This window comes from Zalophus californianus, chromosome 12 (genome assembly GCF_009762305.2).
Source record: "Zalophus californianus isolate mZalCal1 chromosome 12, mZalCal1.pri.v2, whole genome shotgun sequence".
Taxonomy (NCBI): Eukaryota; Metazoa; Chordata; class Mammalia; order Carnivora; family Otariidae; genus Zalophus; species Zalophus californianus.
Genome location: NC_045606.1, coordinates 55,533,427 through 55,555,571, shown reverse-complemented (window position 1 = coordinate 55,555,571; position 22,145 = coordinate 55,533,427). Strand labels below are relative to the sequence as shown.

At 41.5% G+C, this 22,145-nt stretch overlaps 1 protein-coding gene across 1 annotated transcript in view; it reads right to left on the bottom strand.

The window, feature by feature from the left end:
- LOC113911080 (60S ribosomal protein L31-like) overlaps positions 1–22,145 on the bottom strand; it is a 119,670-nt gene that overhangs the window by 11,455 nt on the left and 86,070 nt on the right. Inside the window, exons 4-5 of the mRNA XM_035723215.1 lie at positions 7,248–7,375; positions 4,539–4,613 (exon numbers count right to left, since the gene is read on the bottom strand). The gene's annotated coding sequence lies outside the window, so the exon portion shown is untranslated. The remainder of the gene's footprint in view (positions 1–4,538; positions 4,614–7,247; positions 7,376–22,145) is intronic.

Below are 22,145 nucleotides of genomic sequence, written 5' to 3'. Positions count from 1 at the left end.
ATGAACTGTTCTTTCCATCACAGAGCTCCATTGACCAGGACCAAAGGGCTCTCTCATCTCATGCACGAATGTAGCCAGATGGACTAATCAAAGGAAGAGGAATCTCTCTTACTAACATGTAGGCATGCAGACAGAGTATAGTTAGCAGAAAAGGGAGAGCAAAAGATATTTTGCAACTTGTTCCTTAAATATATAGCATAGATTTGGTATGACCCAGGTTTCATTTTCACATAGCAGCTATGTCTTAAGGAGGGCTAGTATTTGTGGTACCAAGTGCCAAGCACTGCACTTTAGCCCTTGCCTGACTCTCCCGGCCCCATCAGTGTCTTCTTCATAACCAGCTTCTAGTGTCTCCCCAGCTCAGCCCCAAGGAGTGAGCAACTAAACCATAAAGTATTATGTTATGTATAGAGCTTAGGGACGCTTTGGGCCCAGAAATCCCATCACCTTGAGATCCTGTAATTTTCTATGATCACCTGATAATGGAAATTCTGTTATTGTTGTTCATGGTTCATTATTTCATTTCATTTATTTACATTATAGTGTTGTTATTGTACTGCTTATTGTTATCTACTATTTATTTTACTGTTGTTCACAATTCAGTCCCGCATGGCTCTTGTACTCCCTTGCCACCTACTTGTGCTCCATGGCCACATTTTGACATCACATGGGAGATCGTTAGAAATGCAGACCCTTATTCCCTCTCTTGACTGACTGAATCAGAACCTGCATTTTACCAAGATCCCCAGGTGACTCTTGTGCCCACTGAAGTTTAAGAAGCACTGCTTTCATCCATCAGACCTGCCCCACACCACGCAGATGGCAGCTACCAAAGCCCCCTTACTGTTCACAGCGTGGCTCTGAAGCCTTCCCTCATCTTCTGTTTCCGACCCTATGGCTTGTCTTTCTTTATGTGTCCTCACTGCTTATATATGGAATCTGACACTACTTCTGTGGATTTGACCTTTTCTTCCCTCCTTAAGCAGGTGAGATTTTTCTTCTGGTTCTACCACCAAGAGGAACAGAGATGGATATAAGAAAACAAGGGAGCTGAGAGAGGAACAGAATCCATTTTAAAGTGTCTCAAGTCAAAGCAGTTTACAACTTTCCTGGGATACAAAAGAAAGTTGTGTCCCCAGGACTCAGGAACCAGGGCTGCCCCAGAGTCCTCAGCAGCAATCGTTGATGAACATTTACACCAGTGCTCCTTTGTCAATGTCCTTCAGCTACCATCTAACCCAGCTGCTGTATTTCTTAGATCAAACTGAGTGAGAGAGAGAGAGAATCTGATGGCTTAGGCTGGCCCATGAAGTGCTTGTCTGTGCGCCAGGGGTATGCTCCGCACCGGTCCAATCAGCTGTGGTTCAGGGTGAGTTTGTACAAATCCCACAGGTAGGGTTGGGGTAATACAGGTTGTCTTAGATGGGAAAGTGTTGGGGGGGGAGGGGAGATTAGCATCTCTAATACAATACCTTAAACCACAGTGAGAAAGAAAGGTATGTACTGAGCTTTCGGGTAACTTTTATTTCTCTAGGTCAGCTGGCCTATAATATATCCTTAGACTTCTAGGCTCACTAGAACATGATGACTAGTTTAACATGGATTCAGATGTATTTATAATTGTCTTATGTAAGTGTAAAGCAGATTTGATCTTCGGTCATGCTGGGTGTATCATTTCTTAAGATAGTATACAATAGAAACATCATATATAATATAAACAATCTATAAATGCTATAAATGACCTGTGGGAAAGTGTCAAACACATTAAAATATTAGTTCAGTTTAGGTTTGACTCAGAAGATGTTAATATTCCATTTCAAAAGTTTTAAATGAGTGTAATTCTGGATCTGTCTATTTCAGTAGATATCTTATTTAAAACTTTCGGTTTAGTGAAGAAAAAATTATGTCTGGGTTGGGTTCAGAGTTCTGTCAGTAAGGATGGTTCATTCCCGTTTTTGTATACAGGCTATTCCCTACAAGTTCTAGATGTGTATATAGTAATATAAACAGGCCATAATTGTAATTCTCTAACAGGAAGGGGAGAAAACTTAAAGCCCTTCTTGTTTTCCCTGTTGCCGGATTGGTTTCTAAATAACCCATCTTGATTAATGGGTTTTGTGATATCTTAAAACTCTTTCTAGTAATAGAGATGCCAAACTGTCCCTGGTTAGATGATTCCAGGATGTCCCATGGGACATTCTTCCATGTAATTACCTGCAATTCCTCACATGGCAATTTACATTCTTAGCCTTGTTTTCAACAGCTTGGAAAAATGGCTGGTTATTGTCTTTTGTCCATTGAGTAAAGAAAGTCAATTTTCTTAAGTCTAAGATAAATAACCACACCTTTGAGTACAGAGTCCTAAGTGACAACAGAAGGTATAATTAACTTGTCCTCAGTTGGATGCCTAGGTGGCCTCAGAAACTGCAGGTATGAGGTTAAAGTGAATCTGATAGCCATACCTTAACATAATGTTGGGTAGTCTCAAAGAAGCTGCCCAACACACTATTAGCAAGCTGAAGACACATGAAGCTTTTGTCTTTATTGAAAGGATACTGCTCCACCTCAATGAGCTCCCAAACAAATGTAGACAATTGAGAATGACACATCTAAGATGATGTAAACCTTTATCCGCAATAGTATACATTTGCCATATTTGTTAAGTGAATGGGCGGTGGGAGGAATGGTGTCAGCACATTTATAAAACAGAGGAGAAAAGACTTAGAGTGAAATAGGACTATACTGCTGTAGAATTCATGAGAATTTGGGGAGAGAAGGTTACATTTACCTTTGATTACGTAGAAAGAAAGGCGACATTTCAAAGCACATTAATAGGACATAGAGAATTTTAGGGGACGTGTTTAGCTAGCTCAAGAAAATAAGCAGCTCTGGTTCTTCACATCTGATATGCAAATCTTAAGTGATCCTTCTTTCTTTTCTTTAATTGAAGTATAGTTGACACGTTGTATCAGTTACAGGTGTACAACACAGTGATTCCACAAGTCATTATGCTATGCTCACCGCAACTGTCACTACCATCTGTCACCATACAGTGCTACTGACTATATTCCATTGACTATATTCCCTACCCTTTACCTTTTATCCCCATGATTTATTCATTTTGTTCCTTCTTTATCTCTTATATCAACTTTGCCAGGAATTTTATGTGGGACAATATTGTTAATGATGTACTTAATAACTCTGTGCTTAAAAGTAATAGAATATTCTAATCCAGATTCTAATTTAATGTATTCTTGTCCATTTGCTTCATTTACTTAGACTTCACTATACTGATGTTCCAGAAAGAAATGCTTGAAGATGGTGGAGTAAAAAAAAATATTTTTAGAAAATGTAACCTCACTAATAGAGAATCTCTTCCCAGCTTGATCTTCAAGGAGAACGGAATAAGTGAACATATGCAGCAAGCTGGGAATTTTTATAAAGAGCCAGTTTGGACTTAGGTGAACTACTGTCACTTTCCTTGAGTATTTACCCAAGTCCTCAAACTTTGGAAAAGGAACAATGTCTAGTCTCTTAAAGACTAATGTGAATTTCTTGAGACAGGAAGGCAAAAGGTTCCATCACAAGGCAGGTGTATACAGAGGTATGCTCACTCCATGAGGCTGACTGAAGTGGCATCTGCTGTCAAGGTCTTCAGATGCTCTTCTGAGCTCACTCACCCTGCCCTCATTCCCCAGGGAATGCAGTTGTCCTGGCCTGGGCAGTGGCCCTGTGTGGTCAAGGCTGGCTCAGGCTATAGCACTGGCTTTCTTCTGGCATGAAACAAGGCCCCTGTGATCATTCTGCTCAGACCAATCTGCTCAGAGTGGAGGAATCCTGGTAACAGGATGCCACACCATGCAACCGGGAGCAGAATCCTGGCTCTCCAGAACTGCACGGTGTTGCTAATCTCTGGGTCCAGGGCTTCATCTGTTTAGAGATTCAGCATGCCTTCCTTTTTAAAAGTCTTACTAGCAAGATTTCAGCACAGTCTGCCTTGAAGGAGTCTCTTTAAAGCGCTATTTATAGTGCACAATCAACATAATCCTATTTGCAAGTACAGTATCATAGATAATGAACCATTTGATTTGCAAATTTCCTAATGCCATTAATCTGACAACTTCTGGGCCAGGTCAGACTGCCTGAGCAGACGGTCTTCACTGATAAAATCTCAAGGCCGCTACCTTGGTGGTTTATTTCCAGTGTGTTGGTGTGGATTATAGGAAGGGGATATTCTATAAAGGGAGGTGTTCCCTGTACCCTTGGTCGGGCCTTTTGCAGCTTGTGGCAGGCATCAAATGGTATAGGATGAGGTGCTGGATAACAAGGTTCTGTTTCTGAATTGGCATCTCTGGGTTGTGTGATTTTGGACCATTCAACTTCTGAGGGGATTAGACTAGTTGGACCTCCGCGATCCCCTCCTTCAGGGTGACCTTCCCAAATTCTCTGAGTGACTGTCTTCTGCCATTCTCTCAGTTTTCTGTGTGTGTGCTTCTACCACCTAGCCAACAGGCATTATATTGAAGTTAATTACTTACAGTCTGTTTCCCTCACTAGGACGCAAACTCTGTAAGGGCAGACACTGGGTCTCATTCATCTTCAACCCCCAACACCTAGTAGGTAATCAACAGTAGGAAATCAACACATCTGCTGATCTGAACTGAGGTAAGGTCTCTTCAAGCTATTAAAGCCCATGATTCTAAGTTAGGCACTATTCAAAGAATTGCAGAGAGAAGTCAAAATGGGAATGTATTCAGGTAATATTGGCTGGTAAATCTGATCACAGACAGTGACCCAAAAAGTTGAGCTAATGATTCTCATCCTTGACTACACATTAGAATCATCTGGAAAACTTAACAACCAAGAAACAAAAACAATGCTCCTCCCCTCCCCATAGGGTTCTGATCTAATTACTCATTGTTCTCACCATTTCCTTTTACCATCTCCAGACTCTTCCTCCTTGCCCTCCGCCCCTGCCCCCTGTCCCCCTTGATCCTGTGTGCACCAGGGCTGAGGAAATCTTACTGCTCCAAACCTTACTCAAAGTGGGTATTAAGCTATTACTATTTTAGCTTCATAAATAAAACATCAAAGTAATACATGCTTGTTGTATAAGAAACTTAGAAAAATACATGTAAGTGGAAGATAAAGAAGATAAAAATACCTGTAACTTTAATATTCAGAGAAATTTACTTTTTTATATTTTGTTATATCTCCTTCCCAACATATATCTTTCTAAGAAAAACATCGATTCTGTTTTGTAACTTGCTTTTTTTCACTTAGTAGTATATTGTAAACATCTTTCCGTGTCAATAAAAACATTTATTTGCTACTATTGATTAATTTTTCATAGGCAGAACAACTGAGTTGTGCTTCCTTCAACCTCTTTCTCTGCAGACCTAGAGGAGATGCCTTGGATACATTTAGAATTTAAATTTGTTTTGAAAATAATGTCGTTTTTCTTAAAATCTCAAACAACCATGTTCCACACAATGCATCTAGTAAGGAATACTTTCTACTTTTTGGCTATTTATTCCACTGTATATGTAGCTTTGCAGATACAACTGTAGTTCTGAGAATAAAAGTTCATGTCAAATTGGAGTTCTGTGACTGTGTTAACACAAAACAGCCTGCACTTGGATACTAAATTTCTCTGGAGATTTTTCATAAAAAAAATACAGGTTTGAATTCAGTACATAGGATATACAAAACCATGGCACCCAGATATCAAATGGTAGAGATTTTTATATGTAAATATAACACTAATCAACTTAGTGTTTAACCTAAATTGTAGTCTAGAAACAGCACCAACAAAGTTGTAAACTGAATCTTTGTAAAGAGTAAAAAGAAAAATGAAATAATTAAAAGAAAAAATCACCAGAGATAACTGTGGAAATTGTCAGATTATCCATGTATCCATGTAACCCCTGAATCTCTTAGAGATTCTGAATCAAGACATTCTCTTCCCCCATGCAACTCCCAGCACAAAAGTTTCAGAAGCTCTGGAAACCACCTGCTGTACTGAGCCACTATTACTAATACTGATACTAAACACTAACACAGAGTGGATCTAATCTGGTCTGTCCCAGGGTCACCACTTGCTCCCTTGGGGAATATGAGAAAGTCCGTAGAAATACCATCCACCAGACTCACCCAATGCAATATCCTGTGCTTCAATATACATTTATCCCTGGCTTACCGTCTTTCATACATTCCTGAAAACCCTACCACTGAGTTGAGTGAAAAGCTGTTAAATGGAAAAGTACTTTCCCTCATCTTAATGGGAAAAATTATGGTTAATTTCATTCTAATCCAGGATACTTAACCACATTTCGCTAACACGGAAACATTTCAGATGAAAGACAAAAGACAAATTATTTTAAGTAATACACAACAATGTGAAAATAAATACATGTGATTTGTAGATGAAAAGTGGTGAAAGTTTATCTAGGGAGAGAGGATAGCAGGATAGCAGGTGGTGCTGGGCAGAGGAGGGGTGTCAGGTGATTGACGCAGGCAAGGTTGCTGAGGCTCAGGGGCATGCTCACACTGCATTTCACCTAAAACTAAAGCACCCAAGAACACCTGTATGGCAACATAAAGGTGAGAGGCTTTGGAAACGTGTGAAAATGGCGCATGTGCACCACAGACTGAAGATTCACAGAAGCTGCAACCTTCTCATCCCTGTCACTTGGCACACACACCAGAGCAAAATATTTCTGGTTCATCCAAACATGGGGCACAATTCACATTTGTTCCACATGATACTAACTAAATAGAAACTGCTGTACTGAGTAAATGGACAAGTGTAGTTTTGACTGAAACCGTAATGTTGAAATAGCCCTTCTCATGGTGTTTATTTAGTGTGTTTTTGAATGAAAATAAATAAATTTTAAAAGGTGCCATTGCTTGAAAACTGGTTTAATTTTTCAAAAGCCATTATGGTGAAGTGTCATTAACTGAAAGTCTGTCAGGTGAGTCTGGACAAATATGCCCTAGTCAGAGCTGTGTTTTGGTCCTTTAAAAGTGAATAATGTAGTTCCGGATGTTTCATTTGTATGGGTCATTTCATCCATCTGGATGAAGTCCAGGATTTCTCATAATGAGTCTGCTTTTTTCCTAATTTTAATTTCCATTAAAGAGAGTTTACTGGTAGCTCAAAAATTTGAGTACAAGATGGATTTAAGATAATTATGGAATGTATAATGAATACACAAAAAGGTTATAAAAAAGCACACAGCACTTACCACATTTTTCAGGAATAGTTGAGTCTCACCAAATGGCAGCAATCATTCACTTTTCCAGCCAGTCCTTTGTTGCAATGTTAAGCTCAGTCATATTTGCAGTCATTTCCATATTTTAGGCAGTAGGCGTTCTATTTTGTTAGAGCATGGGAAACTTTTAACATTAGGAACTAAGTAAGTATGATTTGCTAATCGTTTGACATTACTGTTAATCGGAGTGGCACCTTTAGTAAGGGGATGAAAGATGTACATTTCCAAACACAGAATAAAACTCTGGTCTTTTCATTTAACAAGTTTGATTAGTACGTGTTAACCAAGTCAGAAGCAGAATGAAGCAGCAAGGAGCAATTTTAATTTTGCCATTTTCTATGTGGGAAATAGGAAATAATATGGCTCTTTTTTTTTTCCTTATGAAAAGAAAACATTAATAAGACTTGAAAATAAAGCATTTTTTTCACAGTCCAAGCAACCTACCAACCTCCTACAAATCCAGCTAGAGCAACAAGGGAAAAGAGGCCTCCAGTGATCTGTTTTTTTGGAGGGGAGATGGGGGATGGGCTTGGAGGGCAGTATATTTTGAAGGTCTCGTCTTGCTACTCTGCATTTTTACCTTGAATTTATTGGGTGTGTGCTTTTCCTCTCTGTAATACATTATGCACTCCCTCTAGTGTCAGAATTTGTATATGATCCAAAACCCAACTTGACAAAGTGCTGCTATAAACATTAGCGTAAGGTTCAGGCTCCTAATTATGCCATATTTCAAAGATATTAAAGGCCACCTAATAACATGAGGAACAGCCCTGCATGAAGATGCTCTCGCTCAGAAAGAGAACGCATATTTTAACCTGTGTTATGAGAAGACTTCCTCCAAGATTTCCTCTCCTCCTCAAAGTGTCTATAAATAAGCTTAAAGCATTATTAAAGCCTTAAATTCCTTTAATAATCTGACGTATTTATTAATTCTAAGTTCTGTAGCAACAACCAAAAAAGAAAAAAAAAAAACCCACATAAAAACAAAACAAAAAAACCCAACCAGAGATGAAAGAAAATCTCAGCTGGAAAGGAAAGCCTGTGGGAACATCATGAAATGTGTTGTCATCAAGATTTTCAGGACCTTGTTAGCTATTTTATTACCATGTTTCTTTTAGGAACTAGGAGCTATAATGGTTGTCTGTTCCAACCACATCCCACAAGCATAGATCCCCTTTCTTTTCCCTAACACAGGTGCCCATGCCTTTTCCACCCAGCCCAGACGCCTTGAGGAAAGCTGACACTGTCTCTGGCTCTGAATGACCTGTGGGTAATCGCCACTTCCCTCCCAGTGATGCCTCAGGAACAGACATGTGATCCAATTTTAGTCAATGAGACGCATCAAGAAACATTCTTCTTTAGTCTTCTGGTCCAGCTTCCAGAAGTAACACTTTTCTTTTGGATACTGATTTGAGGCCTGGAATTGCTGCAGCCCTCTTGTTACTCAGTATGAGAATGAGGCTGACCCTGGGGGAGGTTAAGGGCAAGAGAGTCACAGGATGATGCAGCAGGTGCCCCCTGGACAAATCAGCTCCAGAGTCTACCCTATTGATGTACTTCTAAGTACGGGAGCTAATATATGCATGATTGTTTAAGGCAGCTTAATTTGGGGGGGGTTTATTACTTATAGCCAAAATGATCTCCAAACTTACAACTATTACCATGTTTAATTAAACAGTCTTCTTATATTGAAACCCCAATTACATATATATCCAGTTTTACACCCATTTTCATGCCAATTCCTGCAGAAAAATACAACACAATATAATGGTCAGTTGATGAGGACTGTATTCATTATCTAGCATTGCATAACTACCCCCAAACTTGGTGCCTTAAAATAATAGCAAAAATTTATGGTCTGTCAGAGTTCCCGTGGGTCAGGAGTTTGAGGGCAGCCTAGCTGGGCGGTTGTAGTCGAGATGTCAGCTAAGACTGTACTCATCTGAAGGCTTGGTTAGAGGGGGACCATCTGCTTCCAAGAAGGCTAACATAGCTGGCAAGCTGGTGCTACTAGATGTTGGTGGGTGGCTTCAGTTTCTCCCCCATGAGCCACTCCCACAAAGCTGTTTGAGTGTCCTTAGGACATGACCTTTGGCTTCCCCAAGAGTGAGTGGTCCATCCAAGAAAGTGAGAACCAGGTGGAAGCTATTCTTTTTATGATACAGCCTCAGAAAACACAGCATCATTTCTACCATATTCTAATCACTAGACGCAAATCTCTGAGCTCATCCTACAATCAACGGGAGGCAAAGAGGCTCTAGGTTTTGAAGGAAGGAATGTTGAGGGACTTTAAAACCACCATGAGGATACTCATCTACAGAGAATACACTGGGGATCTTCACTCAGCAGTACAATCCTTAAGTCTCTAGGAGTACAATTGCAATAATACAGACAGCCACTACTTTTCATTATCTGCCAGGCACTCTTTATATACATGAAGCCATATAGTTTTTACATCAACTCTATGAGTTACGTGCTATTCTTATTTCATTTTGCGATTATGGAAACTGAGTCACAGCACATTATGTAACTTGTCTAAGGTCATATAGCAAGTAAGTTTCAGATATAGGATTTGAGCCCAGCAATCTGGCCCTGTAGTCTGTGCTTTTAAACATCTCATCTTCTCTCCTTGCTAGTCCACACCCACAGGTATAGTCCAGGCGCAGTATTGGTAATTATCTATATATCACTGGCTCTCTGCCTTCTCACGAAGACCTTAGACCCCCATATAATCTTTCCAAACACTCCTAGCGTTGCCAAGGGTTGTATATTATGTACTTATGGGAGGCTATTATGTGGCCTCAGCCATGCGTTTTCCCTTCTCCTCTCTGGCTTTCTTTCAGGTTACCCTAAGTAAAGGATCAGCATCACCCTCCACATGGTCACTGTATAGAGGGGCATCAAGCCAAGCTGCTGATTGCCACTATCTCAGAGAGTTTTTAATGAAACCACCTTTTCTGTTTTTACTTTTTTTTTTTTTTGAGTAAAGTGATAGAAGATTATTAGATGAAGATACAGAAAAAGCTCTCAAGAGTGCGAGGGGTCCCGACAGGGTTGCCCTGTTTTTACTTTGATGATGCCCTGTACTCCCTCCGCAACCCCCCCCCGCAGTGTACACATCTCTTTTGCTTGTATGCAAAGTCTATTCTCCTCATGCCTCTCTGCAGAGAACCTGCCCTTCCTCTTCTTAGGAAGAGTTCTCTTGGAGGCTCTGTGGTCTTCATGCAAGCCAACTCTGGCAGACCTTCTTCACTGACTCATCAGACATGTCTGGATGGTCTGAATCCCAGTGGTAGACAAAGCTTAGACCCAAGAAGAGATTTCTATCATATTAAAAAAGAAAAAAGAAAGAAAGAGTCACAAGATAAAATCAAGTTTCAAGAAAATGGGGGTATTCGTAGTAATTCTCAGGTATAAATAACTCATTGCCTTACATTTAAACAAAAATTCTCATTGGATACTTCAGACATTTTAGATATGCCAATTAGTTTCAGATCTTCCCTTCTCTAACACGTGCTCCTGAGGGTTCTTCAGTTGTTCTTCACAGAAATACTCATTGAGCAGCTACTGTCTTCCAGGCACATGCCACACACAGGGAAGCCAGCACGAGCAGACACACGTGGTCCCTGATTGCACGGAGGGGTAGCTAAGTGGGGTGGGTAATGGAAGGGAGACTACCATTCACAGATCCTATGACCAAGGTGGGAACTTGTGGCTGTGAACAGGTGACTGAAATCTCTTAACTTCTAGATCTGACACATTTCACTGAAAGTAAACCAGGAGGTCCACTGAGGTTTGTCATTGCAATTCTGGCTCAAACGCCCTGTAGGCCTCACAAGGGCATCAATGCAGAAATTACAGGTAGATTTTTTCTAAAAAGACAACCTGGGAAAGAGGCACAGATTTGTCTTCAACTGAATAGTGGAACAGCCCACATCAATTTTTCTCTGTCTAATTTATAGCGTTAATAATCTGCACCACGCTATTTAGTGCTTGATTACTGCTCATGCACTGTCTGGTACAATTTTAAATGGTTTCAAGTCCATTCACAAACTGGCTGCCCAAGAAGCTTACTTAGCTCCTCAGAGGCAGGGAGTTACCTTTCATTTTGGGGCTGGGCTCAGGCTGGCTCTGCAGTGCACCCTCAGTGAATGTAAATGGAAACTGATGCCCCAGCAGGCCCCATGAGTCTCTGGCTTCCCTAGGGTGTTCCCACCCCTTTTCTTCTTCAAACCCATCACTCTGGACTTGGCCTTCTCACCCCAGCATCCTCTTTTTGCTCCATCCCCTTTGTTTTGGTTAACTTTTCTCAATCCTCTCCCCGGTTTGAAGGTGACCTGCTTTCCATTCATTCACATAGTACATGTTTACTGAGCATTTCTATACACGAGGCGCTGTGCTATGTACTAGGGACACAAAAGCACCTAGGATGTGGCTCCTTGCCTTAAAGGGGAGTATAGTCCCATGAGGGGGGAGATATAAGTGAATCCAGGATTACAGGATCGCATGACAAGCACCAAGGCAGAGGGAGGTCCTGGGTGTTGTGAGAGCCCCTGGGAATGGCAAGTAAATCAGATGGGAGCATTCAATTAGACTTCCTAGGGATGAACATTTTAAAGGAACAGTTTGTGATAAACAGATGACCCTGAAATATTCAAGCTTCAAGAAGCCTAAGTAGACTAATCCAACTATCATACTACAGATGAAGAGAGAGACCTTGTGAGGGGAAGGTCATTGTCAAAGGTTACACCCCCTGCTGCTGGCAAGGCTAGAGCTAAGACTGTGGTATAGCCCGATTTCGTGGGTGGTGCGGTACATGGGTGATGAGGTTACAACTCCAGTCTGGAGTGAAAATGGCAATAGGAAAGCAGTGCAGTAACTCAGGTGAGAACTGAGAGAAACAGATGATGGTGGCATGGACCAGATAGATGCAGTAAAAAGTGTTCAGAGTCTACCTACGTTTAAAGGGAAAGCTGACAGAATTTGCTCATGGTCTAGATAAGGTATGTCCAGGATGGCTCTAAGGTTTGGGCCTCAGCAATTAGAAGCTTGGTTTTCAACAACTAAGATGTAGAAGACGGTAGAAAAAAATAGACGAAAATGAAGATTTGTTTAGAACATGTTATGTTGGAGATGCCTATTAAATATCCAAATCGAGATATCTAATTGGCAGCTGTATATGCAAGCCTGGCACTGGGCTGGAGATACACATTTTGGATGCATCAGCATGTAGATGGAATTTAAAGCCATGAAAGGATGAAATCACCTAGGGACAGAGAGACAACAGAGAAGAGAAGAGGTCTGAGGACTCAGCTTTGGACACTCCAGTGTTCAGAGTGGGAAAGATGAGAAGGAACCAGCAAAGGGGGACTCAGAATGAGTGGCTCCAAAGGTAGGAAGAGAACCAAAGGACAATGGTTTCCTAGGGTCATGCTAAGAGCATATGTCTAGGAGGATGAAACAGTCTACTGTCAAACTGATGAAGGATAGTTGGAAGGCAGGCAGGCAGGGACAAGGGTCCCCTGCCCTAAAGGAAACCACCTTTAAAAGGATCTTCCACCACCCTGAAAGGAGCCCTCCACCCTTTCCCGTATGATAGATAGGTGACAAAAATCTGCTTGGATGACAGGTGCAGGGAGGGTTCATCAGACTCAAACGGCCCCGTTAACAAGCCCATAAAAACCCCTAGACTTAGAAACTCCGATGGCAACCCTCTCGGGTCCCCTCCCTCCTCTGGAGCTTTGTACTACCACTTCACTACTGCTCAATAAACCTGGCTTTGCAGCCCACCACTCTGGTTTACCTCTTCATTCCTCGAAGCGGTGTGACCAAGAACTGCGAGCACCGACAGAGAAAAAAATTCTCTTAACAAAATCATGCCGATATGTTTAATTAAATGATTAGTGAGAAATTCCAGTTGTCTTTGGAAAGATGGAGGTCACTGAAGACCTCAACAAAAGCACTGTTGGTGGAGTGAAGGGGACAGGAGCCCAAGTGGATTCAAGAAAGAATGACAGCCAAGAAAATGGAGACAGAAGACTCTTCAGAAGAATTTTCCTGTAAAGAGCAGCAAAGAAATGAGGCAGTAACTGGAGGAAGATGTAGAGTCAAGAGAGTTTTCTTAGATGGGAGATTACAACCTCTCTGTGTTTGTTGGGAATGATCCAGATAAGGGGATGCAATTGTTGATGCAGAAGAGGGAAGCTACACATGAAAGAGCTGCCTTCAGAATAGGAGAGAGGGTGGGAATGAGTGCTGAAGCAGTGGTGGGGTGGTCTTAGACAGCCATGGGTGGCTCACCATTTTAGGAGGAGAGAAGGCCAGTTCAGGGAGGTAAGTGTGTGGTTCTGGTGGTGAGAGTGTGTGGAAATTTGTTTCTGATCATTTCTGTTTGCTCAGGGAAAGAAGCAAAGAGAGAAAGTGGGGCAGAAGTTGTTGGATGTCTGAGAAAAGAGGAAGAACTTTTAAGAGTCATTTAGGAGACGGGGTCTGTAACTGAGAAGGACAATAGAGAGGAGCAACAAGATGACATTAGAGTTTTGTGCTCATGTATTTACAATGAGGCAATCAAGCACCATTGTGTATCTTCCTTCAGTCACATTCAGCTGTTTGGGGACTTGAGTGAATTAAGCAGAGGGTTGGATTTAACCAGGTATATTAACCATATGTTCCCCAGATTTGACAACCGGGACCTTGGTGACCCTGGAGAGACAGCCCCTCCCAGGGCTGCCAGTTCCTAAAGATAGTAAAGGACAGGTGGGGGAACATGCCTTGTATATGCAAACCAACCAAGCGAGAGCCCTCACCCTAACCACCTCTCTCACACCCAGGGCCACTAATCCCCTAATTACTTAACGGCAGATACCAGATTACTAGGGACAGCCCCTATGCCCCACAGCCCTCTGAAATTACTCAAACTAGCTAATCCTAAACCTGCCTACCAGCTTCACTCATTCCTTCCTGTGGAAACCACAATCAAGGCTCTTGCTCATGTTTTTCCCTAGCTCTCTCCCTTCTGACCAACCTGGCGATTCCCTGTGGGATTCCCCCTGTGACAGAGGGTACCCCCTTCTCTTGGGACCTGTGAAACAAATTATCTTTTCAATGGCAGTCATCTCCTGATCTGTTGGCCTCACCCTACTGAGTAAGAAGAAAATGTACATTTTAAAATACAGGATTATGCTTGCCTGTTATGGGTCAAGGGCGTGAGTATAAAGGTGGACCAAGGGATTGACACTGGAAAAGAAAGAAATTCAGCACATAAGGGATAAAGGGACAGTAAAAGTAGTAGGTGGGGTCAACAGATTGGGGGTCTGATGTGTTGGAGAACTATTGGAACCCATGTACTGGGGCGAGTAAGATAGAAAAATAGGGGGTGCTGGTCAGACAGTGGCATGACTGAAATTGAAAGTAGGAGAGAAGGCACTTACTGACAATGATTTGGCGTAGGTATGGCCGTGGGTGTGGATTGCGGGCAGTGGGGGTGGGAGTGTGGAAGACAACCGGAGGAGCAGAGGTCAAAGGTGAGAAGGGGTTTTATAATTGTTTTTTTTTTTTTTAAGATTTTATTTATTTATTTGACAAAGAGAGAGAGAGCACAAGCAGGGTGAGTGGGAGAGGGAGAAACAGACTCCCCACTGAGCAGGGAGCCCGACGTGGGGCTCGATCCCAGGGCCCTGGGCTCATGACCCGAGCTGAAGGTAGACACTTAACCGACTGAGCCACCCAGGCACTGCCCCAAGAAAGGGTTTTAGAAGAATCATCTATGTGGATCCTGAAATCCACAAGAATTATATCAAGGATAATGTTGAGCAGGAGAGAGTGAATCAGGCGCTAAAATTCTCAAGGGGTAAGGAGGAGTGACCTGGAGGTGAGTAGATGACTATGACAATTTTATTACAGTCTTTAAAGGCAGTAGTACATCAAACACGAATCTGGGCATAGAACCACAGCGCACTTAACTTCTTCCTAGGATACAAGTAGGGGAGGCCATTTATCTTTTTTGGCAGACAAGTATATATAGATATCAGTTAGTGCAGCTGCATTCAAATTGCTGTTTGTTATTGTCCCAGAATTTCCCAGAAGTGCCAGAGGGACTGCCCACTGTATATACGTAAGGGGATGGGGGTGCAGGAGGAGGCCTGGAAAGGGATTAACTGTCTAGTGAAAAGGAGAACAAAGAGATGAGGCTCTGGGTTCTCTGCTCTATGTCCATCCAACCTAAGAAGCTCTATTTTTCATTGTTTATATTTGGGGTTTTCATTTGTGGTGTGAGGTGCACATAGGACACATGTAACTCTTTCAAACTTTTCCATGCTTATGAATTTAGAATTCACAAAGGATTCCAAACACATTCCTTGCAAATACCACCAGTTTACTGCATGGGTTTTTATTGTGTAGAACAATTATGATAAGAGGCATAGGATTGAAGTTATGGCCCATATAAACCTGCAAAATAATGGATTGAGTGATAAAGATAATTCTAGTCTATTTGAAATAAACTTTTCAGGAATTCCTCTTTTATTGGGAACAATTTATTTCCCCCATTTTATTTGCAAAGTTTTTATTCAAGTAAATGACACTGGAGTTAGGCAGAGGTGTGTAACACATACAGACAAATATAACCACTGATTTTTTTTTTCACTGATATAATTTTATTGTGGCATATGTTTTGTCAAGATGTTGTGATGTTGTGACATTACCTCAGGAAAGGCTGACACATTCTCCTGACTCTACAATGTAAATGTTTTGACTCAGCAAATGTTTCCTTCAGGACAAACATTGAAAGTTGGCAAATCCATTTTGCTAAAAAGCCTCCTGGGTTATATAGTATTCTTCCCCAAAGATGAAGCTTGACCACTGCAAACTTGTTTTTTGTTTGTTTTAAATCACAGAGAAAAACTTAGAGTCTTATGGGTATGCCTCTAGGTGAAGTCAAGAAATTGATCTCATCCCCGTTTATTTCCTCTTGAGAAGGCAAATCTTCCCTCTCCTTTCTAAAGCAAACTCCAAAAAGTGTCCCACCAGATGAAATGAATGAGCAATAGCTCTCTTGCTCCAGTGCACAATGTACTGATCCAAAAAAGGCTTTGCTTATCTGGTATTTGGGTAAATTTGCTTGCAAATAATAAAACTGGCTCTCTCAGTTTTCCTCTGAAGTTCAAACATGCCTGGAGCAGCACTCGTTCTGGGGATTTCTGTGCAGATTAGATTTGAGCTCTCCGGGGCTGGCTGTGCAGAGTGGCACCTGCAGCAGCCACGGACAATTTATCTGTGCTTGTGCAGAAGCCTGGACTTGATGTGCACTGTTGTTCCTTAATTACAACTCCCTGAGAAGGTTCAAAACAGTCTTTGTAAATCTATGTGGGGTTTTTCTCCATCCTTCTTCTACGAAGCTGGACAGGGGGCATTCCTCTCTGTGGTAATAATGAGACTTTGGCGCCTGGGTGGCTCAGTCGTTAAGCGTCTGCCTTCGGCTCAGGTCATGATCCCGGGGTCCTGGGATCGAGCCCCGCATCGGGCTCCCTGCTCAGTGGGAAGCCTGCTTCTCCATCTCCCACTCCCCCTGCTTGTGTTCCCTCTCTCACTGTGTCTCTTTCTGTCAAATAAATAAATAAAATCTTTAAAAAAAAAATGAGACTTTGACACCAGCTGCCATCAACTGTCACAGATAGTTTGGGTCACTGGGTCCGGTGGTGACTCTCTGAACCCCAGTTGGAGAGCCAGGATTAGAAAAGAACGGTTGGAGGGAGCAATATAAATTGAAACCTGAATCCAAGGCACTTAAACTCAATCATCTTGGACAGCCCGTTCTCTTACTCTTTGGTGGAGGTGGTTTTTAATTTAAATAGGATACATTTGGTTTTAAACATTTACTCCTTTCACCACATAGCTGATAGATTCAAGCTTGACAGGTAATGCATCAAGGCGTTAGAACACTATTTGGAGTCCAAAGTCCTTAAGACCTGGCTCTGATACTAACAGGGCATCTTAAGGGCAAGAATCTGTAACTTCTCTGAGTTTCCATCTTTCATTTAACTCACAGAGCTGTTGTGAGGGGCTAGTGAAACTTTGTAATGGCTCATTCAGATATAAGGTATATTTATTATAAAGATTATTATGTATACTAGAACCATACTCAGAGATCCTTGTTTAGCCTCTCTCTACGGAGACAAATACATGTTAAGTGGTTCTTATGGGGTTGTCTAGAGACATATCCAGTGCCCAGCATAATTTCTGCCATATAATTCTTACCATATTTATTACTTACTGAATGAAATGAAATTTTCAGAGACATAAATATGTGGGGTTAGACTTCCTGTGTCCTATGGACAGGACAGCTGGGCTCTCACTGCAGCTACCACCAAATACTAGTACATGCTCACATCTGTCTATGGTTCGGGAGGGTCAGGAGCAACCCCAGATGCTGTGAAGGGGTAGATGATCCCAGCTGGTGGGTGGCAGACATAAGACATGGAGCTATTTGGAAGGTGCCTTGGGCAAATGAGGAATGAGTGAGGGATATGAGAGGAAGAAACTCTGGAAGTGTTTGCTTAGAGTTGGTCCTGATTGTTCTTAGAATGACTCCAGTCATTCCCAGGGCAGTCATGGGCCTTGGTGTGCTAGGAAATATCTGCCAATGGTTGGCCTAATTGGGAGTCACATAATTAAGGATGTTCTATGATGTTCCCACAGATGTGAAGCCTTTAGATCTCACCTTCTACTTAATGGAGATAGAAATATCTTTTCATATTCAGGACATCAGGTTCTGCTTCTACCTAGAATATAGAAAGCTGAAAAGAATGCTGCTTTTTTTAACAGGTAAAACCTCAATAAACAACATCATAACTCTTCTTGAAACCATCAAAGATCTGAGGTTGTAGGCAACCAAACAGCCTGAAATCCAAGAAAAGACAGGGCCTGCCAAGGAGAGATGGGAGGGAAGCACTGATTCAATGGTGCAGACATGGCTGGAAGAGCTTCCAGGGCCACACAAACGAGTAAGAAGAATTCAGTTAAAACTTTAAATAGTTGCAAAGGCCAAGTATGGACTAGGGTGAAAGTATAGAATCCTGGGGAGCTGCAGACACAATAGGAGGTCACAGGTACTTGCAGACTTCTCCATGGACCTTGCCCAGTACTCACTGAGAAAGACTGGGCACCAGGAGGAGACTGGCCTAGAGGAGGGCCGTGGCCAAATCATGTGTGTAAATTCTCTCCCACCTAGGAGGTGGAGTCACCACCAATCCCCTTGAGTGTGAGCTGTAACTTCACCATGGAGAAAACTGGTCACAATCAAGGTTACCATCACCAATAACTAATGAGGACATCATGTCTCCGTGATAAGACACTACGAGAAGGGCACCTCCCCTCTGTGGTATTTATCCTCCAAATCCGTCTGATCATGAGAACATAGGACAAACCCAAGTTGATAGCCATACTATAAAATACCTGACCCATACTCTTAAAAAAGTGTCAAGGTCTAAAAAATGAGAAAATATGGATGAACTGTCACAGATGAGAATAAGGACACATGAGGTCCCTACATGAGATCTGGAACAGAAACATTACTGGTAAAAAACGGGTAAAATCCAAATAATGTCTGTGGTTCAGTTAACAGTAATTTAGCAGTGTTAATTTTTTAATTTTGATAAGTATATCATGGTTATGTAGGATGTTACCATTAGGGGAAGCTGGTAAAGAATGTGTGAGAACTCTGTACCATCTTACAGACTTTCTGTATGTATAAAAGTATTCCCAAATTAAGGCTAGGGAGAAGGTTTGACTATAAGGGAGAAGGAGGGAACTATTAGAGGTGATAGAAATGTCCTACATGTGTGTGTCAAAACTTACAAAACTCATCCTTTAAAAGATGAATTTAACTATATATAAGTCGTACCCCAATAAAACTGACTTTTAAAAAATACATAGTACATCACTGCTGTGGACTTATGTGAACACGAGGCTTAGTAGACAATGAACGTGAAAGCCTCACTATAGGTAACTTATCATGCCCTTGTCCTTCCCCTATTAAGAATCTTAACTTTCAATATAGGGCGGAAATCATATTTACCTCAAATTGCTTTTTTTCAAAGGGTAAACTATGGGAGATGGACCAAGTTTTCACCCTCTAGTAATACAATAGCAATATTTATAGGCATCTCAGCAACCCCCCCACCCAACCCTGGCAGAGTAAACAGAATAACTGGTGAGTCCACACTGCAACAGAAATTCAGGGGGCGAAGGTAGGTCAATTTCTCCTCTCAATACACCCCTTCCTGTTGGTAAAACAGCTGCAACCACAAGAGTGATCTTGCAGCAACCAGGTGGCTCTTTAGAGCAAAGGGAAGAAGAAATTTTAAAAATGTTTAAAAAACAACCAATGGTATGTATGTGGCATAAAATTAAAATACAAAATAACTTAGAGTTATTAGACCCCATTCACTTCTATCTCCTAGCCCCCTCAGGTAGCCAGAGATACTATCTTCCCAAGACATTCTATGCAAATGTGAGAATACGCATGTATTCTTTTCAGTGCAAATGGTACTATGTTACACACTCCTTTCCTCACTTTGCTTCCTTTTTGCTATTTTTTTAAAATATACCTGCTTCATTACAAGATGTATTTGAAGCAGTTTATTGCAATACATGTAGGAAAGTTTGAAAAGAAAATAGAACTAAGCCAGGGGTTAGTTTAGTACCAATATTCATTCCCAAAGATGCTATACATCCAAAGAAGTGGACATCTAATATGGCTCTGAGCTTTCTAGCAGCTAATACAGAGGAAAACACAGTCATATGACTATCTTGTCTCTAACATAAAAGCTGTTTGTTCTTTTGTCATTTCTATGTATTCCTTCTACGATAATTTTATGTTTTTATTTTTTAAAGATTATATTTATTTATTTGTCAGAGAGAAAGAGTGGACAAGCGGGGGGAGAAGCAGCCAGAGGGAGAAGCAGACTCCCGTCTGAGCAAGGAGCCTGATGCAGGACTTGATCCCAGGACCCTGGAATCATGACTTGAGCCAAAGGCAGATGTTCAACCGGCTGAGCCACCCAGGCTTCCCCTATGAAAATTTTAAACTATTGAATTTAAAATAAATCAAAACAAAATCAACACCAAAAACATAAAAAAAAAAAAAAAATCACCAGCTGGTTCTAAGACTTGAGAAAAATTTCTCCTAGCAGTTCTCATTTGTTTTTGAGAGAGAGAGAAAGAGTGCATAAGCAAGCGGGGGAGAAGGGCAGAGGGAGAGAGAGAACCCTAAGCAGCCTCCATGCCCAGCACGGAGCCTGATGTGATGCTTGATCCCATGATACTGACATCATGACCTGAGCCAAAATCAAAAGTTAGATGCCTAACTGACTGAGCCACCCAGGCGCCCCAGCAGTTCTCATTTTTAAAGTAATGGAGTGTAATGGAAAATCCTCAACATCCTTACATCACCTTGCTTTCTCATGTATCTAGAAGATCAATCCATAACTATACATACTGAGCTGACTCATTCTTGGGAACATGGAGTCCAAGGCTACCTAGTATTCTATTGTATGGATGTACTATGATTTATTTCACCAATCCACTACCCATAGGCATTTCGAGTGTTTCTAGGATTTTACTCTTTCAAACCATGCTGCCATAGATTTCTTTGTGCACATGCATCATTTCACATATCTGCAGGCCTATCTGTAAAGTAATTTCCTACAAGTGGATTTGCTGGGTCAATGTGTGTGGCTACTGTTCATTTTGACAGCTTTGCAAAATTGCTCTTCAGGTACAGTGTACCAATTTATATTCTCCACTTGCACATATGATTGAGTTCACTTCCCCGTGCATGCCCTACTCAACATGTTATCCTACTCTCCAATCTCGAAAAACAACTGTTGCATGAAAGGGAGCATCAGTGTGCTTACTATGCTTACTATGCTTAAGTACTGAAATGTTTCTTTTGTTTTCTGTGACCTGTCTGTTCATATTGCCTGTCCATTTTTTCTAGTAGGTTATTGGTCTTTTGCCTTTGGATTGTAGGAACACCTTATATATTAAGGAAACTATCCTTTTATGCTATCTCGTACAATTTTCCCCAGTGTGCTATTTATCTTTTGAATATGTTCATGGCATTTTTTTTTTTTGCCATGCAGAAAATTTGCCATGTCAGAATTTATCGATAGTTTCTTTTATGCCTTTATGGATTTGAGGTTATCTTTGGCAAGGTATTCACCACTCTAATATAATCTCCACTGCTTTCTTCTGTTTCTTTTGTTTTCATTTGGAATTTAGTTAGTGTTAAAAAAAAAAGGATAGGGCTCCACATTTGTCCTCTCCCTGATGGCAATCCAGTAATCCCAATAATGAATAATCCATTTCTGTCCCCTGGTTTGAAATGGGGGTGGGCAGCTTCTTGAACTGAAGAAACCCCATGGTAATCTGCAAAATCTTTCTTCGTGGCAGCTGCAGCCTCCAAACACTGCTTTTGTACACCTCTGGCAGAAGAACCAAGGCCTCCGTGAGAGCCCTTCAAGAACGGCCAGTTTGGCCCACGTCCCTTCTCACAAGCAGGAGTTGGCTAACACCCCAGGTATCCTACCACGACTAGCAAGATGCTGCAGACTAAGGCTCTCATTTCTCCCCATGCTCTGGGCAAATAAAATTTCAAAATACCCCCTTCTTTTTCTTGAGGGTGAGTTTCTCCAGAAAATGCGGTCTTCTCTAGGTGTTCCACTAGAGGGTGCTCCAACTGTACATATTTACATACGCATAAACACACGCATGTTGTTTGTGTGGGCAGCACACGTACATGCCAAGCAACTGCTAGTTCATTAACAGTTTATGACATGGGAGTATTGACTGGATTTTTAATGGTCTCTCAGT